At 41.1% G+C, this 16,997-nt stretch overlaps 1 protein-coding gene and 1 long non-coding RNA gene across 4 annotated transcripts in view; one reads left to right on the top strand and one right to left on the bottom strand.

The window, feature by feature from the left end:
* Nucleotides 1-16,997, bottom strand: part of LOC149462264 (uncharacterized) — a 30,089-nt gene that overhangs the window by 10,062 nt on the left and 3,030 nt on the right. The gene's annotated exons all lie outside the window — the stretch shown is intronic.
* DIRAS2 (DIRAS family GTPase 2) overlaps nt 7,633-16,997 on the top strand; it is an 86,676-nt gene continuing 77,311 nt past the window's right edge. Inside the window, exons 1-2 of one of the 3 annotated variants that reach the window (XM_089677142.1) lie at nt 7,820-8,041; nt 8,586-8,682. The gene's annotated coding sequence lies outside the window, so the exon portion shown is untranslated. Of the gene's footprint in view, nt 7,716-7,819; nt 8,042-8,585; nt 8,683-16,997 lie in introns of those variants that run through there. The other 2 variants (XM_089677141.1, XM_089677140.1) reach the window with 2 other exon arrangements.

Genomic DNA, 16,997 nt, shown 5'->3' with positions numbered 1-16,997 from the left:
GAAGGTATTTAACCACTTGCCTACCAGGCACTTATACCCCCTTCCTTACCAGGCCAATTTTCAGCTTTCAGCACTGCCGCACTTTGATTGACAATTGTCATGCAACATTGTACCCATATGAAATTTTGATCATTTTTTTCTCACAAATAGAGCTTTCTTTTGGTGGTATTTAATCGCCACTGGGCGCTTTACTTTTTGCGCTATAAATTTAAAAAAGTGCAAAAAATTTGAAAAAAAAAAAAGTTTATTTGTTTCTTTTATACAATTTTTCAAACAGGTATTTTTTCTCCTTCACTGATTTGCGTTGATGAGGCGGCACTGATGGGCACTGATAGGCGGCACTGATGGGCACTGATAGGCAGCACTAAAGGGCACTGATAGGCAGCACTAATGAGGTGGCACGGATAGGCGGCACTGATAGACAGCACTAATTAGGGGTCACGGATAGGCGGCACTGATATGCAGCACTGATAGGCGGCACTGATAGGTGACACTGATGATGGGTACTGATAGACGGCACTGACTGGCATCACTTCTGGGCACTGACTGGCGGCACTGACTGGCACAACCCCTGGGCACTGACTGGTGGCACTGACTGGCAGCACTGCTGGGCTGCACTGGTGGGCGGCACTGGTGGGCAGCACTGGTGGGTGGGCACAGGTGGGTGGCACTGGTGGGCACAGGTGGGTGGCACTGGTGGGCACAGGTGGGTGGGCACAGGTGGGTGGCACTGCTGGGCACATGTAGGTGGCACTTCTGGGCACAGGTAGGTGGCACTGCAGAGTGGCACAGGTGGGTGCACTGCTGGGCACAGGTGGGGGCACTGCTGGGCACAGGTGGGGGCACTGCTGGGAACGGGTGGGCGGGGCTAGTGGGCGCACTGCTGGGCGGAAATTGCGGGTGTCACTGCTGGGCACCGATCATCAGGGCACTGATCATCAGTGCCCTGATGATCGGTGCCGATCCCCGCTCTGACAACTGCCGGTTCTCGGCAGTACTTTCCTCACGATCTGACAGCGTGAGGAAAGTGCAGCCGAGAACCGGCACTTGCATTTCCCTGTGATCAGCGTGTCATTGGACACCGCTGATCACATGGTAAAAGGCCGGTGGGATCGGCCTTTCACCACATCACGTGATCAGCTGTGTCCGTAGGACACAGCGATCACGGAGATCGCCGGGTGCGCGCCCCCTGGGGCGCGCAGGAGAGCGCGTTCTGGGAGGACGTCATATGACGTCCACTCAGAACTGGCCGGCCGCGGTGAAGCCGTCATTCGGCTATGCGCGGTCGGCAAGAGGTTAATAGAAAGATAAGTAGTAACTCACATCTTAGAATTTAAAAGCAGGCTCATTGGTAAGAGGGTGAGATGTCTATAGCCAGATGTTGTGTGACTGATCCAGAGAGGAGATCGATTGAGTCCGCCAGCAGGTGGCTCTCCACCGATTCTGTCTGGTGGCTTTATAAATTCATCTCACTTATAGCAAGATTGCTTAACATCCTATGAGTCTGCAAGTCTGTTCCAAGTGTAAGAGCCCCCTAAAAGAGGAACTTCATTCCCCTCTTTAAGTGGCTCCACACCCCCTCCAGTATCACTAATTTAGATATGCTTTTGGGTCCTGGCAGAGCCTTTCGGCAAATCTGTGAAGCCGCAGGAGATTTACCACGCCTGTGCAAAGATGACATAATTTTGTGATTTCCATAATAGTAAATCTTTGCACAAGTGTGGCAAAAACAAAAAGCATGCACAGGTGTTCAGGGAAAATCCAAACGTGGGCACAAGCCCCAGGGCTCATTTGGGACGTGAAGTAAAAAATCTCATAAATGAAAAAAAAAAAAAGTTATATCCAGTTGTGAGAGAGGGAGTGGAAGGTAGACGGGCAATACGGCACTTAGTTTAGGGTGAAGGTCCACTTTATGTCTCCACAAACCAGAGACTGGTCTTAGAAAGGCTACAGAATAATCTGTAAACATTGTTTTTAGGCTCCATTCACACCTATAAAAGAATGTTGGTGTGCATGTATTTTTCTACATTTTTGCAGGTCACGTTTAGTGCATCCCATTTACAGTATTTCAATACTTCAAAAGGAAATTGTACAAAGGAAATGCACGATTTTGCACATGTTCCCGCATCGCATAAATGAAAGACTAGCCTTACTGTGCCAAAAAAAATGTAAACCTATATTTCCAAGAAACCTTGCATATACAAATCTGTATGTAAATATTTTTATATACATTTGGAACAATAAACAGGCAAAATGTGAAAGCCACATTAAAGATTGTATTGAAGATATCATTTGCAAAAAAAACCCAAAAACGCTAAATGTTTGCAAATGAATTCTAGTGCCCTCCAGGATTTACCCCCCTTCCTGACCAGGCCATTTTTTGCGGTACGGCGCTGTAGTATTTTAACTGACAATTGCAACGTTGTACATAAATGAAATGTATGTCCTTTTTTTTCCCACAAATAGAGGTTTCTTTCTGTGGTATTTGATCACCTCTGTGGTTTTTATGTTTTGTGCTATAAGCAAAAAAAGACTGACAATTTTGAGAAAAAAACAATATTTTGGACTTTTTGCTATAAAACATAATCCAGTAAAATAATTTTTAAAAATCTAATTTCTTCATAAATTTAGGCCAAAATGTATTCTGCTACATGTCTTTGCTAAAAAAAATCCCAATACGTGTAAATTAATTGGTTTAATTGAAAGTTATAGCGTTTACAAATGGCAGGATAGATACTGGTAGTTTTTTTTTCTACTAGTAATGGCAGCGATCAGCAACTTTTAGCGGGACATTCTGACACTGGGGGGAACTAACTTGGTGTCACAGTCATCCCCAGTGACACCAATACAGTGATCAGTGCTTAAAAGAGCACTGACACTGTACTAATGGCATTGGGCAGGAAAGGGTTAATGTGAGGGGCGATCAAAGGGTTAACTATGTGCTGGGAGTGTTTTACTAGGGGGCAGGGGGTGTGTGCTTTACTGTAAGCCATCTGTAATTGTGCTTGAGCTGACAGGGAGGAAGACTATAAACAGTAATCACTGGGTGCCGGCTGGTAATTACCAGCTGGGACCCAGTGACTGACATCCGTGGCCACGAATGGATGAGCGGGAAGGACACATGAACGCTCCCTACCCAGAAATGCAAAATCACATATATATATACATGATTTTGTGCACAGGTGCCGCCCTGTAGCAGTATATCTGGTATAGGGTGGTCCTTAAGCGGTTAAGGGGTGAAGTGCGGCCTGGCCGGTCCAGTCCCAAGAGGGGAGACTTCTGACAGGTTAGCATGTCCCTAGCCTTTCCCTCCTCATCAAGAACCTGTCCCTACAACAAGTTGCTGTCTCTGACAGGCGGGGTCTTTCTCCCTACACTAGCCACTCGCAAAATGCACACCAAAACCCGGGGCAGAGGCTTACATAGACCCTGTTGACCCAAGATGGCCACCGAGGGTCACATGGCCACCACGTAGCTAACTGGAACACTGTTTCAATTGAGCCAGGAAACCATAGAGAATCCAGGTTTCTTTAAAACTTCCTCTCCAGGACATGGCACCACTCGGTTCGAGCACCACCTAATGTGGCCATGCAGTGCTCCAGCCACCCAGCTGCACCACTCATTCACAGAGTTCTGTGCATGGGAGAACTACAACTACAGTCAACCAATGCAGCAGATGGATTGTAGTTCTCAATGAACTACCAGGGTGCTTATGAGTGCTCTAGGCAGTTCATTGATCCGTTCTGTCATTAAGTAACTGCCTGCCCATAAGAGGTACGGGCAAACAGCTACACTGACAGTCTGCAAGAACCTGAGATTGTACTCACAACAAGAATCTGTTTCTTGTTCTATTATTCCTGCCCGAGATATATGAGGAGTCCTTAATTGTGTTCATACAAAATAAGTTTTCAATTACTTGGCGGCTCTCACCCCACATGGGATCATGTAAGTGTATAACCACATTGTAGATTACCAAATTGTTAACACCAATAAAACTTTTTTATGTATATTGATATGTGTGTGTTTGTTGTAGGCATCATGCCTTCTTGAGCACTTCTGAGGAAGAGATTGCTGTTGGTCTCTAAACACGTCAAGTGCAATTTATGCATGACCATTTCTATATTTGAAATACCATCTATGATGACACCACCGTACTCTGTATTGTAGCTTTATGTTTGTTTTTCAGGACTGTAAGAATAAAACTGCATATTTTAAAAAAAAAATTTTTTGAACTGTTTAAGTTTATCATAGAAGAGAATTGTGACATTAAAGTCCCATCAACAAGAGGACTTCCCCCTTTGTATTCTTTAGGGATGATGGCACCCTGTGTATCATATCCCTTTCCCTCTTCATATAGGCAGATGCAATTCACTTTTGTGCCCAGTGTCTGAATTAGAACATATGAATAGTAAAAACGCCAAAGGTTCAGTGAGTGGGCATTACATTGCATTCACTTTCTGTGGCACAAATCTTTTACTGACTGCAAATAATTTTTTCCTAGCAGCAAAAATGCTAAGATGAGTGATTCTGTAACTGATATGAATGGCTGCTGCAAAATCACCAGTGTGACATGGGCCATAAGCAGAAAGCATATGCCTGGAGTCTCAAGTCCCAGCCACTAATCTATCCTAAAGAAGATCATACATGGGTCGAATTCTTTTTTGATCGAAAATCTAAAACATTGTTCGTTCTGTAATCTGATGGTGCCACCAATGATTTCGTAGTTTTTCATGAATTTTCCAGCATGCCCGATAAATGAAATGGGGAGGAACCACGAAAATTGGCCGGTGCCATTGCCCCACTAACAGAGCAAAAATTGTCCGATTATTCTTAGGTCTGATTTTTATTTCAATATTTTTATTAAATAAGTTTTTGTTTTTATAATACAACAAGCTCATGATATGCCCACGCAGGGGCAGAGCATAACAATAACATACAGTGAAGGAAATAAGTATTTGATCCCCTGCTGATTTTGAATGTTTGCCCACTCACAAAGAAATGATCAGTCTAAAAATCGAATGGTAGGTGTATTGTAACACTGAGAGACAAAATAGCAACAAAAATTCAAAAGAAATTAATGTCTAACAAATTATGCACTGATTTGCATGTTCATGAGGGAAATAAGTATTTGATCCCCTATCATTCAGCAGGATCTCTGGCTACCAGGTGTCTTTCATACAGGTAATAAACTGAGATTAGAAGCAGTCTCTTAAAGGGAGTGCTGCTAATCTCATTTTGTTACCTGTATAAAAGACACCTGTCCACAGGAGCAATCAAACAATCAGATTTCAAACTCTCCACCATGAAAAACACTAAAGAGCTGTCCAAGGATGTCAGGGACAAGATTGTAGACCTACACAAGGCTGGACTGGGCTATCAAACTATCGCCAAGCAGCTTGGTGAGAAGGTGACAACAGTTGGTGCAATCATTCGCAAATGGAAGAAAGACAAAACAACCGTCAGTCTCCCTAGGTCTGGTGCACCATGCAAGATCTCACCTCGTGGAGTGTCAATGATCATGAGAACCGTGAGGAATCATCCTAGAACTACACACAAGGATCTTGTCAATGATCTCCAGGCTGCTGGGACCACAGTCACCAAGAAAACAATTTGTAACACACTGCACTGACAAGGATTGAAATCCTGCAGTGGCCGCAAGGTCCCTCTGCTCAAGAAAGCACATGTCCAGGCCCATCTGAAGTTTGCCACTGAACATCTGAATGATGCCGAGGAGGACTGGTTGAAAGTGTTGTGGTCAGATGAGACCAAAATCAAGCTTTTTGGCATCAACTCAACTTGCCATGTTTGGAGGAGGAGGAATGCTGCCTATGACCCCAAGAACACCATCCCAACTGTCAAACACGGTGGTGGAAACATTCTGCTTTGGGGGTGTTTTTCTGCTAAGAGGACAGGACAACTGCACCACATCAAAGGGATGATGGACGGGGCAATGTACCGTCAACTCTTGGGTGAGAACTTTCTTCCCTCAGCCAGGGCATTGAAAATGGGTCTTGTATGACATGTCGTTCCAGCATGACAATGAACCAAAACACTCGGCCAAGGCAACAAAGGAGTGGCTCAAGAAGAAGCACATTAAGGTCCTGGAGTGGCCTAGCCAGTCTCCAGATCTTAGTTCGATTGAAAATCTGTGGAGGGAGCTGAAAGAGTTGAGTTGCCAAACGTCAGCCACCAAACCTTAAGGACTTGGAGAGGATCTACCAAGAACAGTGGCCCAAAATCCATCTGACCTCTGTGATTGCCATCAAGGGATTTGCACCAAGTACTAAGTCATGTTTTGTGAAGGGGATCAAATACTTATTTCCCTCATGAACATGAAAATCAGCGCATAATTTTAGACATGCATTTCTTTTGAATTTGTTGTTGCTATTCTGTCTCTCAGTGTTACAATACACCTACCATTCGATTTTTAGACTGATCATTTCTTTGTGAGTGGGCAAACATTCAAAATCAGCAAGGGATCAAATACTTATTTCCTTCACTGTACATAAGCAGATACAAGTCATCAGGGTGTATTAGCCAAATAATGGAACGTCCAATGACATCAAGGAGGGACGGCAAAAAGCCGAACCAAATAATATCAACCGCAATCCATCATATTACCGATAAAAAAAACCAAAGAGGATAAACCCCTACTGAGAAGTATCAACTCAGACCATACGGGAAAGGGAAAAAAAAAACAAACTGATAGAAAAAAGGAAAAAGAAAATATAAAAACAAAGAAAGAAATAAGGAAGAAAGAAAGATTCAGGGAGAGAACATGGAAGACAGGAAGACTAGAAGAGTCACGGATCAAGGGGTAGCACAGGAAACGACTATAAGAGGCCATAGCTAGCAGGAGGCAGGGATGGCAAGGAATATCCAACATATCCAAGGTTCCCAGACCTTAAGGAATCTTGGATGAGAATCTTGAAGAACGCTAGACATCTGTTTATTGATCAGCATAGCATTCATCCGGGTCTTTACCCCCTGGAAGACAACCGAAGGGGTTCTCCAAGCTTGAGCTATAGCAAGTTTGGCCGAAATTAATAGATAGGATGCCAATTTCTGCTGAGACCTAGACAGACCTAGAAAAACCCTAGACCAGAAGCCTATCAATCGTGGGCACAACCACCAAATGTGCAAGACGTTCTTAGGTCCGAAAAATCGTTCAGAAATCAACCCATGTATGGCCAGCCTTAGACACTGATGGTGGTTATACGAGGCCACACCCAAAGTGGATTTACTAGAGTATAACATCCAGGAGCTGTCTGACTCATTGAAAGCATACTTACTACTTTATATAATTATGAACGATTACACATCCAAGAATTTTTTCCTTGGCGTTTTTGGGAAAAACTAATCAGTGGTCAGAGCTTTGCAATAATTTAAGTCCACAATATACTCTCAGTGGAAACTTTGTATCTTGCTTTTGTGCATTTAATGCAGCTTACATCCCTGCTAGGTATAGTTATATTCAAGTTTATCATTCAAATTTTGAGCAGAATTATGTTAGCTCCTAACCTGCTATCTAAAGAGATCAAATGCTTGCGGGACATAAAAAGAAGGAAATTAAAGGAGTGTGCACAGGAGCATTCAGTAGGTGGCACTTAAAAAGCTTCTATGTGCTTGCAGTCGCCATTAGAGAAGCAGCAGAAGAAGCTGGAGCCTGTCCATCCCTGAACGCACACACAGGCTGAAAAGGCACTCCAGCCAAGGTACTGTGGCAAACGCAACAGCCAAGGCCCAGGCAGCAATAGACAAAAGGGGAGGGAGGGAGAGAGCAAGAGAGAGAGAGAGAGAGGGAGGTAGAGATTGAGAGGCAGGGAAGCTACAGACTACAGCAAGCAGCAGCACACAGCAAATCCAAGCAGCACAAGGCAAGAGTCGTGAGCCAGGCTCACAGTGCAGCAGATTGAGCTGCAAATATCTGTCACAGAAGGGACAGCCCTTTACCACCCAGATCCAGATTAAAAAGGCAGCTCTGCTTGTATTATGACAGCAAAAAATTGAAGATCTCCAGTGCTGACTTGTTCCCAACCAGGTAATTCTGAATTTTTTCCCAGCATCAAAGATGTATTTTCTATGTAATGTTTCTACAATACAGACAGTGTAATGTTGTTATTTACATGGATCGTGGTGTATTGAATTAGGGTCAGTAGCATCAACATCATTCAACAGATTTCTACACCTTATATATGGCTATTTTTGTGAATGCACTAATGCAATTTTAGTTTAATGGCAGTATCAAGTATACATGCTTTCTGGAATAAAATACTAAACACATAATCACCACAAAACTCAGTGCAGCATATCCTTGATAAAGGATCCTATTTATATTGTACTGTATATGTCGGTAAACAAGCATTGCTTGCTTGTTTACCAACATATACAGTACAATATAAATATGATCCTTTATAAAGGATATGCTGCACTGAGTTTTGTGCTGATTATGCAGTCACCTGCTTCTTCTGGAATTTTGCATAGGTTGAGATAATTAAGACCTTTCTTGTAGATTTGTGATGTGGACCCTCTACTCTCTTTCTCTCTCTCTCTCTTTCTCTGCTGGTACAATGTATGCTCAGTAGGGCAGCAACATTAAAAGGCAAATCCATCTCAGTTGTGCGGAGGATATTTTCAGTTAATGTACCGTAATCCTGATTTAGAATCAATACTGTGCACAAGGTAAGCAATTAAACATCACTGCTTTGTTTTCTCAACTTTAAAAAAAATAACAGCACGGCCAGTGCAGGATGTTTTTGGAGATGAAATCTGGCCTTTGATTACGGGACCCCTGTTAAACATCACCATTGATTTTTCTATCCGGAATGATTCAGAAAAGAGATATTCGAACACCACATCCTTTAAATCAGCTTAGCTCCCTCAATCTCAGCAAAAGGCAGTGAATGGTTACAAAAAAACAGATTAAACTTGGGAGGCAGCAGGGTTTTGTAGCTGCAGTTTATATAACATTATGACAAAATAAGATTGTTTTCTCCCATCGTTTACTCACAACTGATGTCAGTGTGCAGTTATTATGTAACATACAGTATAAATAGGAGAAACTAGGGCAGAAAATCTATTTGAAGCAACAATTGTATATTTTGTGTTGACGAAACAGAGAAAATATATATATTTTTAAGGGTTTGCTTAAAAAAAAATCTAAAACATTTAGAATGATGTAACATTTATACATATAAAATAAATCGAAAAAGCAACATAAAGACACCGTGCTAAGATCCAGACTATACATAATAGTGTAAATGAGCCCTTAGTATAATGAGAATGCAGGCTGTAATAATTAGTTAATAACATTGTACAGGTTACAGGTTTAGTACGTAAAATAATAAACACTTATAGCAATGATTTATGCCCTGATTAAACAAATCATTTAACTTGTTACATAACTGGTTGTGCATGTAAATCTCAGATTTCTATCAGTATACAGATTTACAGTTATTTAAACCCCCCCCCCCCCCCCTTCATGTGATGGTGCTTTGGCTGCAGTCTAAAGTTAGATAATCAGATCTTCTAGCATGCTTACATGCCATAATGCACCCGTTCATCAGTTCATGCATACGTTGAAGATGCAGTCGCAGAGGTAATCAGTATGTTGTCTTCAAAGTTTTTTTTTTTTATAATAAATGTAAAACACCTGCCTTAATCTATATATAAGTGGAACTGATCGCAAGAAGTAAAAAAAAAATCTATGGTAATCAGATTCTACAAATAAAAGAGTAAGCAACTCGTTTACATCTCTTGATTAGCTGGTTTGTCAGCATTGAGTTCCAAATGACCAATCACAGCTGCTTTGCATAAAGGGTGAAGACTGATGTCATGGACTAAGAAATGTCAATGGGGAACATCCATTATACAATATTGTTTTTGGAGGTGAAATCTTCATTACTTTTCCACCTCTATTACAAAAGCTTTATCATAATGTTGGATCATTAACACTCTGGCATTTAGATGTGACATACTAATTAGTCAATAAAACTTACTGTTGTCAATCTCTGTTTTCTTATTCTTTTTGGTAAATATACTATTACTAAAAGTAATAGTAAACTACTATTTCTAGTAGTATTTGCAGCAACATTTGTAGAGTTCATGTTATTTATTATACTTTGCTGGTGTTGGTAGTAGGAGTGGTATTGTTCCTTGCTTGTTGTAGCAAGAGTGCTAGAAGTAGTACTAGCAGTAGCAGCTGAAGTTATGTTGTGAATGATCACCTAACAGAACAGCTGTGAGGATACCAATAAAGGAGCTGCCATTGCTGGCTTGTTTTTGTAAAGAGTAGAGCTTCTAAGCTGTCAGCCTGATCTCGGCTCCACTACCCACTGAGTGGCTAACCTGGAATATGCTTGCAATCAGTGAAGCCTGAACAGTTGTTACTCCTGTATTCCTGCATGATTGCAAGTCACTACATAGAAAAGCAAAACATTTGTTGACAGTCTTGAAATCTTCACACTTTAAAAACTGAAACTCCTGTATTTCTACCCATAAGGATTCACTTTAAACTCCCAAGGGAGGACAACTTAGTTTAAATGAAATAAAAAATGTATTTTCATCACTTTAGGAAAAAACTAAACTGTACCTGAAGTCAGAATGAAATGGTTAAACCTTAAAATCAGTCTGTATATGCAGTAAAGCATGCTTGTTATACTCACTGTGGAGCCTAAGGGGTTAATCCTCTGCATTGAGTAAAAAGGCTGTTTGATCATTTCTTCTCTGCCCCTCCTCTTGTTGAAATGACCACCTGATACAGACGGAATCCGTAGTCACATGCACATGCTCAGTTTGGTGTGTATTGCTAGATACGTTTTGTTTTTTGGGATGGTGCATGTGATCAGCACAGGGCCAATCAGCACTGTTCAGACAGAGGGTCAGAGGATGTACATCCTCCTAGAGCAGAAAGAAAACTCATCCTACAAGCTTTAGCCAGTGCTCTGCTGATGTCACAAGACTGCTCTATGATGATGAGAAAAGGTATTTTTGTGCACGTGATGAGCCAAGGGCCAATCAGCACCGTCCAGACAGAGGCCAGGGGTTATGCTGCCTCATAGGACAATCAGGAGAGAATGAAAACTCCTCCTACAAGCTTTAACCAGTGTTCTGCTGGACACTGATAGAAGTCCCAAGACTGCTCAAACTGCTGATGAGAAAAGGTAAAAAACCTTGAGCTTTTACAACCACTTTAAATGTGGTGCAATCCAAAGCAGATTCCAGACAATGGTGTCTGATCATGTAAAAATAGTGATTTCTGTCAGGAAAGCATAGGGTATACTTGCAACTTGTTGGATGGACCTATCATGTAGTGTTTATAGCTCCAGAATCAAATGAATAAGCGGATCTTTGTATAATCTGCTGTGCTGCAATTTACCTTACTAAAGACAGTGATATTGCTTTACCCCACAGTGAAATGTCAGGCGATCTCCAAATCTGGATTGGAACCAAAATGCACTTATAAAAAAAGCTTCACAAGTTGTATCAGCAGTAATGGAGTAGACTAGATATATTTTGTATAGATTTTTCTCTGTATGTCAGCAATAAAATGTAACCCTGTTTGCTGGCTAAATATGTTGACTTTTTCAGGCACTCTCAATCACTTGTGACCATCTTTTGAGTGCAAAAATAACTGAAAAAATTAAGGTACCCTGCTACCAAGAATTCTGCTCATTTCATAGTTTCAGGAGAAATATTTGTCTATTAACTGAATTGATCTGCTCAGTCAATTTTCATTAGAAAATTGGTAGAAAGTGGTTGAAGTTTCCTGAAGATTGTCATGTGTATGCAATAAACACTCAATAGTATATTTTTATCAATAGAGTCAATAGTATACTTTTGTATATTTAGCAGATCTTTTAGATATGTTTTATGCTGCAAAAAACTATAAACAGAATTAATTCAAATAAATCAATATCTTTCCACTTTCATATTGCCATGGAACACTGTCTTATGAGATAGTGTCAAAAAGTTTCAAGACTAGTTTTGCAACACGACAACAGATGGCAGCACAAAGCTGCACGCACAGTCACAAGGAGCACCAACCTTCATATGTCAATGTACCAAAATACATCGTCCTGTGAACATCGAGAGCTGTGTAACTGGTGCTATTCTGACCACATGCATTACCATATCTGCTGTTTCATTATAGACAGCAAGTTAAAACAAAGAGCAAGTATGCAATTCTGCGTGAAACTGGGCAAACTGCTGGATCTTCTCAATGTTGTCAAAATAGCGACTTTTAAGCTGGATCTTCATCTTCGGGAAGAGTGCATTTTCGGAGGTTGAGCTCATTGAAGGTCTTCCCTCTTGTAGTCTTCCAGTGATGTTCTTGCACTCTTGAAGCGCATGTTCCCCTCAAAACACCTTGAAGGACTCATTGCAGCATTGCCGTAAACTTGCCGAGTCATGTCAAATGTCTCTGTAGCAGATTTGCCCAGTTTCATGTATGCTCTGTGTTCTAACGTGCTGTCCATGATGAAATAGCAGACGTGGTCAGAATAGCACCAGTTTTACAGTTCTAGATATACACAGGAGGATGTCTTTTGGCGCATTGACGTATGATGGTTGGTGCTCCCTGTGACTGTGTGTGCAGCCTTGTGCTGCCATCTGTTGGTGAGTTACAAAACTAGCCTTAAAATGTTTTGATACCACCTTGTACACTCAAAGGTCCATCTTTTCTGGTAACAGAGTTCTTTACATATAGAGTATAGGTTTATTTACCTATATATATTTTTTTTACCTATATTCTTATTTATTTAAAAATATTCTTTATTTTGACTGCCTGAATATAGTGAGCTATAGATACAAAAGATGGATAATAGATAGATAGATAGATAGATAGATAGGTACATAGATAGATAGATACATAGATAGAAAACATATCTTTAATAGGGTCATACTCGGGCAGACTGACAACGCATGGGGCCCCCGGGCAATAGGGGATCATGGGGCCACACTCAAATCACACCCAAAAAAGCCTATGAAAGGTACCAGGGACATCTCATGGGGCCCCCTACTGACCCCGGGCCCTTGGGCAATGCCCGAGTTCCCCAATGGTCAGTTTGCCCCTGGTCATACTACAACTTCCACTACCAGATTTCCAGTGCAGTGCTAAAAATTACATATAATGAGCACTAATATCCTCTAATTGAGGATCATAACATTATTATGTGCAAAGGTTTTATCTTGACTCAGATTAGTAAAAATATGAAAAAAATACAATAATGACATATGTTGCTATGATATAGATACCGCATATAATTTGAATGATCAGAACCATTATAAGATTTTGTTAAATGCTTGTTAAACCTAAAATATTTTATTGTACATGTAAGCTTTGAAGGTAAAATACGCATTTGAACACAGTTTATGGGAATGCAAAACCTTTTTGAGGTATGTGGAATGATCTCTAAAGCATCTCATGCTGATATCAAACTGCAGCCATCCAAATAAGCCCAAAGGCCATTGGTATAGGCCCTTAATCTAAGTTTTATGGAATATTCTAATGGTAAAAAAAATATTATACAGTTATTTTAAGAACTTTGGGACCACTTTGACTTTAAACTATAGTTGTTCTCCAGGCGAATCGCTGCAGTGAGTGCACAGCTGAAATTATATATATATATATATATATATATATATATATACACGATTCTTAGATGTAATGGCTGCATTGATTATCTCTTTTTAGACTTTCTTTCCTTTATTTTCATATGGTGATCCAGCCACTAAGTCTGTTGTTTTTTGACAAAGCAAGCTCTTCAGCAGAATGCAAAGTTGCAGAGATGACACAAACAATATATTACTGATAGGGATGCTTACAATGATCAGCTTTTATTTATCTGTGGAAAACTTTTAGCTGTTGCAAATTCTTGTAGTACTGCATTGAGCTGGAGTTTGACTTCAAGTTGTTAGTGTATGTAAATCTGCTAGTACATCTAACACTCCCCTACCCCCTAGACTGACAATGCTGTTGTCCAAAGGTACCCCTGTGCTCCTTCATCCAGAATAGGGTAATCTAATACAGGAGGCGTGTTACTGGCCAGATCATCAAAACAGAGGGCAAAAGCCTAAAAAAAAACCTAATGCAGCCACCACATCTAAGGATTGGTAAGCTGTAATTTATAAAAATTTTTGTTTTGGGTTTAATACAGCTTTAATATTTTGCAGCTAACTGGTGGTTAGATGTGGCTGCTGCATTTGTTTTCTGTTTTCAGGCAAACCACATTTTCTTCAATATAATAACATTTCTGTTAATGCTTCTTAACAGAAGTTAAAAGCTGATTGGTTACTATGCACAGCTGCACCAGTTTCTGTGTGCACCAATTTTAGTAAATCCCGCCTAATTGGTGCCATTTCTTATTTACTTATAACTGACTCAGTGAACAAGTGCCCCAAGTTTGAGAGAACAGAGAAACTGCATATTAGGTGATTTAAAAGAGGTCTATAAAAAGCATGATGTCTGTGCTGCTCACACCACTGATGGGCCTTTTTGGACCTCTTCCAACTCACCTAGTTCAGCACCTGTCTTAGAAACCTGCAGAGGATCCAGGATTGGGACCCTTGTGGCATCAAGAGTGACCTATTTAATCCTTCACATAGTATTCTCCACCTGCGCCTACAGAAGGTTGCCTGTTTCTACCCTACAGAGTTATTGCAACCTCAGAAGATGCATGTTTTAAGTAATTTTCTCTTTTATCCTATGGATAACTTTTTTTGAGGTAATCTTTAAATGTGAGTCCTTTACTACACTACAAGGGCTCTCCCACCTCTCTCTTTTCTGATGGACACCTTGATTCTCCCCATGGATCTTTAACCAGTCTTTTGCAGCCAAACCCCTAGACCTCCATGAACAACCACATCCTAAATCCAATCATCAGTTTTACAACATTGCTATTTTTACAAAGTTTTTATTTAGACCAGTGTTCTTCATAGAAGATAATGACACTTTGACAGTTGTGTTTGTCAACAATGTAATTGTTCCAGATACCTTTTTGCAGCAGATACTAAGGTCTATCAAGATCCCTTGTGTGCCTTATACCCTTATTCAGTTAAGTTACATCACAGTGGCTAAGTGGTTAGCACTTCCACCTGAAAGCACTAGGGTCATTGGTTTGAATCCCAACCACGGCACTACCTACGCAGAGTTTGTATTTTCTCCCTGTGTCTGTGTGGGTTTCCTCCCACACTCCAAGGACATGCTGATAGGTTAATTGGCTCCTGTTTAACCGCCTCCCGCCCACCATATAGTAATATGACGGACGCAAGGTGGTTCTCTTCTTCTGGGAGGATGTCATATGACGTCCTCCCATTCTTTCCGCACATGCGCGGCTCAGGGAGTGCGCAGCGCAGCGATCGGCGGTGCGCTGTGTACCTCTGACACAGTGGATCACCATTCAAGGAAAGAGCCGAAGATTTTGGCTCGGTCATGTGATCAGCTGTGTCCAATCACAGCTGATCACATGTAAACGGAAATGCCGGTTATCTGCATTTCTCTCCTCTAGAGCGGTCACTCTGACCGCTCGAGAGGAGAGGAGAGCCGGTAATTGGCTTTCCGCGGAGGGGACATGTACACTGATTATCAGGGCACTGATGATCAGTGTGCCCTGATGATCAGTGTAGCCCCAGCAGTGCCACCTGTCAGTGTCCATCAGTGCATGGAGCCAGTGCCCATCAATGCCATATATCAGTGACTACCAGTGCACATCAATGCCACATATCAGTGCCCATCTGAGCTGCCTTTCAGTGTCACCCATCAGTGCCAGTCAGTGCCATCTATCAATGCCAATCAGTGCTGCCAATCAGTGCAAGTCAGAGCCGCCTATCAGTGCCATGTATCAGTGCTGCCTTTCAGTGCCCATCAGTGATGCCTGTCAATGCCCATCAGTGCCACCTACCAGTGCCTCCTCATCAGTGCCCATCAGTGCCACCTATCAGTGCAGCCTATCAGTGCCCATCACTGCAGCTTCAGCGCACATCGGTGAAGGAGAAAAATCACTTATTTACAAAATTTTATAACAAAAACTAAGAAAAACTTTTTTTTTCAAAGTTTTAAGTGGTTTTTGGTTTGTTTAAGAAAAAATAAAAAACCCAGAGATGATTCAATACCACCAAAATAAAGCTCTATCTGTCACAAAAAAAATGATAAACATTTTATATGGGTACAGTGTTGCATGACCGCGCAATTGTCACTCAAAATGCGACAGCGCTGAAAGCTGGAAATTGGCCTGGGCAGGAAGGGAGTATAAGTGCCCTGTAGGCTAGTGGTTAAATTGGCCCTAGTATGTATGAATGTGAGTTGGGGAACTTAGATTGTACACCTTGAGGGTTAAGGACTGATGTAAATGTATAATATGTGTATTTAAAAGCGCTGTGTAAATTGATGGTGCTATATACAGTAAGAACCTGTAATAACATAAAGCTAGTTTTTTATTAGCCTTCTATACTTATAGATTGTTGGGGCATATCTGTAAAATGAGTCTGCCAGGCTTGCAGCTACCCTTGCACTACCTAATTTTAGTGGAGAATCCTGGAATTGTCTGTAAAATACTAGATAGGTTCCAGCAGAAAATGTGTGATATAGTTAGTGCTTGTGTTACGTTTTTTTTTTTTTTTGATAATAATACATTTTTAATCCTTACAGAACATAGAAAATTGGGACATTCAGACACGCCAATTAATGAGCGGAGAGAGAGAATTTCAAACAGCCTTTGCATTAAAATTCTTAAAGGGGAATTTAAACCAAAAAAAGCAAAGATCCTCTTACATTTTTTATGCACCCCATGCCAAAACGCTTTCATAGAAATAATAAAGAAAAAAACAATACCCTTAGAAAAAATAGCTAGATAATATACTCACTTTACCTTCAGCTTGTACCAGTGGTGTCTATGCAAGAGACGTGATCCTGCACTGTGTTGGCATGTCTTGTTGCAAGATATCATGCTGAAATGAAGGCGATATCACCTCCTGTATAGTCTAGAAGCCAGTGTAAGTTA

Source organism: Staurois parvus, unplaced genomic scaffold, assembly GCF_062004578.1.
Source record: "Staurois parvus isolate SC_StPar_1 unplaced genomic scaffold, SC_StPar_1.0 ptg000178l, whole genome shotgun sequence".
Taxonomy (NCBI): Eukaryota; Metazoa; Chordata; class Amphibia; order Anura; family Ranidae; genus Staurois; species Staurois parvus.
The sequence above is the reverse complement of the archived record's forward strand: the minus strand, read 5'-3'. Positions and strand labels throughout refer to the sequence as shown.